Raw genomic sequence first — 3,881 nt, 5'->3', positions numbered from 1 at the left:
ATGCAGGTAGCATTAATAATAAATTTTCAATTATTGAAATAACAGTCGTTGGTAAATTCATTTTAATTTAAATAAAAATGCTAGTTAATCTTCCTTTTATATTATAAAAAATTAATAATATATAACCTATTATATATTAAACTTTAGATAACCTAGATGCAAAAATAGTTAGTAATTTTTTATTAATAAACTATTTATTATTAAGGAAATATACCTCATCTCAGAGTCGAACTAAGGTCCTGATATTAGAAGTATCATGCTCTACCATTGAGCTAATGAGGCTTGAAATATTATATTTATATAATATTTCTACTAAAGATAAATTTAGCTTTGTAATGGTAAACTTACAAATGCGTGAGGTTTAGGTGGGCTTGATAATCCTCATTCTAAACTGCTATAACTTCTGTTTAAATTAGCTTGTAAGATATCAGTATAGAATCCAGGTGTTAATCATGGATTTCTACTTGCTACTTTACCTTCTACTAATTGTTTGTAAACTAAGTATAGGAATAATCATGCAGCTATTACACTTACAATTGATCCAACACTACTAATTAAGTTTCATCCAGCGAATGCGTCAGGATAGTCTCCTATTCTTCTAGGCATTCCTTGTAATCCTAAGAAGTGTTGTGGGAAGAATGTTAAATTAACTCCTATAAATAATAATCAGAATTGTGTTTTAGCTAATGTTAAGTCATAATTTAATCCTAACATTTTAGGTATTCAGAAGTATCATCCGGCAAACATTGCGAATACCGCTCCCATACTTAATACGTAGTGGAAATGAGCAACTACGTAATATGTATCGTGGAATGCGATATCTAATGAAGCGTTGGCTAATACAACACCACTTAATCCTCCGATTGTGAACATGAATACGAATCCTAATGAGAATAACATTGAAGGTGTCATTTTAATAGATCCTCCGTAACATGTAGCCAATCATGAGAATATTTTAATTCCTGTAGGAACTGCTATTATTAAAGTAGCAGCTGTGAAATATGCTCTTGTATCTACATCTAATCCTACTGTATACATGTGATGTGATCACACGATGAATCCTAAGATTCCTATAGATAACATAGCATAAACCATACCGATATAACCGAATATAGGTTTACTTGAGTTAGCTGATATTGTTGTACTAATTATACCGAATCCAGGTATAATTAAAATATACACTTCAGGGTGTCCGAAGAATCAGAATAAGTGTTGGAATAAGATAGGATCTCCTCCTCCAGCTACTTCGAAGAATGAAGTATTAAAGTTTCTATCTGTTAATATCATTGTTATACCACCAGCTAATACAGGTAATGATAATAATAATAATACAGCTGTAATAACTACAGCTCACCCAAATAATGCTAATTTGTGTAATTTTATACCAGGTGTTCTCATGTTAGCTATAGTAGTTATAAAGTTTATAGCACCTAATAAACTACTTACCCCTGATAAGTGTAATGCAAATATTGCTAAATCTACACTAGGTCCACTGTGACTTTGTAATCCAGATAAAGGAGGATAGATTGTTCATCCTGTTCCTGCTCCACCTTCTATACATGCAGAGAATATTAATAACATTAAACTAGGAGGTAATAATCAGAAACTTATATTATTTAATCTAGGGAAAGCCATATCAGGTCCACCTACCATTAATGGCATTAGGAAATTTCCAAATCCTCCGATTAATGCAGGCATAACCATAAAGAATATCATTAATAAAGCGTGAGCTGTAACGATACTGTTATATAATTGGTTATTTGATATGAATTGTACTCCTGGACCACTTAATTCTAATCTTATTAATACTGACATAGCAGTACCTAATAATCCTGAGAATAAAGCAAATATTAAGTATAAAGTTCCTATATCTTTAGCGTTAGTTGAATTAAATCATCTTTCCATACCCATTGATATTTCAGATCTTAAATTTAGGTTTGTGGTACCTTCTAATTTCAAAATTACGAAGTAATAGAGTATTGTTTCTTTAAAAATTGTTATTAATATTATTAACAACTGAGTGAACAAATGTGTTCTATTTTAAATTTTTAGTATAAATTTACATTAAATAAAATTATTTTAAAAAGCCAAAGCTGCCTTTATTTAATAATAAATATATATTATACTCCGTTTTAATACTTTAAATTAAATAGTGAATTAAATTGACATTATATATGAATATATTCTATATTAAAAATATAGTAAATTATTTAATATAATAAGTATTAATAAAAATTTTATAGTTAAGTTTTAATTGTATTGTATTTTATTTTCAATACCAAGATTATGGAGGAATTGAACCTCGTACTAATGATTTGCAATCACAGTGTAAATCCGTTTACAGCATAATCTTTTTATATATCTTAAGAAAAGATTATATAAAATTGTGTATATCACTAATAGATCTATTATCTTGATTTATTATTTGTTTGATATAAGTCCATTAAAGTGTTTTCTATAACACTAACAACAGGTACTAAGATGAAGAAGTGAGCAAAATATAATGCTGTACTTATTTGTCCAAATTCTATAAATGGACTTTCAACGTGTTTTGCACCTAATTGTTGTAATATTAAGAAGTTAGCTAAGAATACATAGAATAAGATTTTACTTAAAGGTCTGAATTGTAAACCTCTAGTTCTACCTAAATCTGTAAATGGTAAAGCTAATATAGCAACTAATGAAGCGAACATTGCTACAACACCTAATAATTTGTTAGGTATAGATCTTAATATAGCATAGAATGGTAATAAATATCATTCAGGTACTATAGCAGCTGGTGTTTGCATAGGGTTAGCCATAATATAATTTTCGCTATCTCCTAATACATTAGGCATAAAGAATACGAACATACTTAATACAAAGAAGAAAATAAATATTGTTATTAAATCTTTGAATAAGAAGTATGGTGCGAAAGGTACTCTATCATAGTATCCTGGTACTCCTAATGGATTACTTGCTCCAGCTGTTTCGTGTACAGCTATTAAATGCATTAAAGCTAATGCAGCTAATACGAAAGGTAAAACAAAGTGTAATGCGAAGAATCTGTTTAATGTAGCATTATTAACAGAGAAACCTCCTCATATAAATTCAACGATGTCTTGTCCTATTCATGGTATAGCACTTATTAAGTTAGTAATAACTGTGGCTCCTCATAAAGACATTTGTCCATAAGGTAACACGTATCCTAAGAAACCTGTACCCATCATAAGGATTAATATTATTGCACCTATTACTCATGCTAATGTTCTAGGAGCTCTGTAAGATCCGTAGTATAATCCTCTACCCATGTGTAAGTACACTAAGAAGAAGAAAGCTGATGCAGTGTTACTGTGTAAGTAACGAACTAATCAACCATTGTTAACATCACGCATTATGTGTTCTACAGAGTTAAAGGCTTCTGCTACACTCGGGTTATAATGCATTGCTAATGTTACACCTGTTATTATTTGTATTCCTAAACATAATCCTAATAATGAACCAAAATTTCATAAGTAGTTTATATTACTAGGTTGTGAATGATCTATTAAGTATGCGTTAAACAACTTTAAAAAAGGATGACTTTTTAATATTCTCATAGTTTTATTTATAAATTTAATTAGATTTTTAATGTATATATATATTATATTTAAAAACTTATATTTTAAACATAAAAACTTATAACCTACGTAAGCTATATAAACATTTTGTTTAATTATACATTTAAAGATATTTAATAATCTGTGATGTATATACTGCATATTATGCAAAGAATAATTATTTTTATTTTTTCATAAGAAGTTAGATTAAGCTTCTTTACCTACGTAATTGCTTATTCCTAATAAAACTGCTACACATGTTACTGTTATAACATTTACTAAGTCTAAATATACTGATACGAA

The sequence above is a fragment of the Metarhizium robertsii genome, assembly GCF_000187425.2.
Source record: "Metarhizium robertsii ARSEF 23 chromosome Unknown MAA_Scf_3, whole genome shotgun sequence".
NCBI lineage: Eukaryota > Fungi > Ascomycota > Sordariomycetes > Hypocreales > Clavicipitaceae > Metarhizium > Metarhizium robertsii.
The sequence above is the reverse complement of the archived record's forward strand: the minus strand, read 5'-3'. Positions refer to the sequence as shown.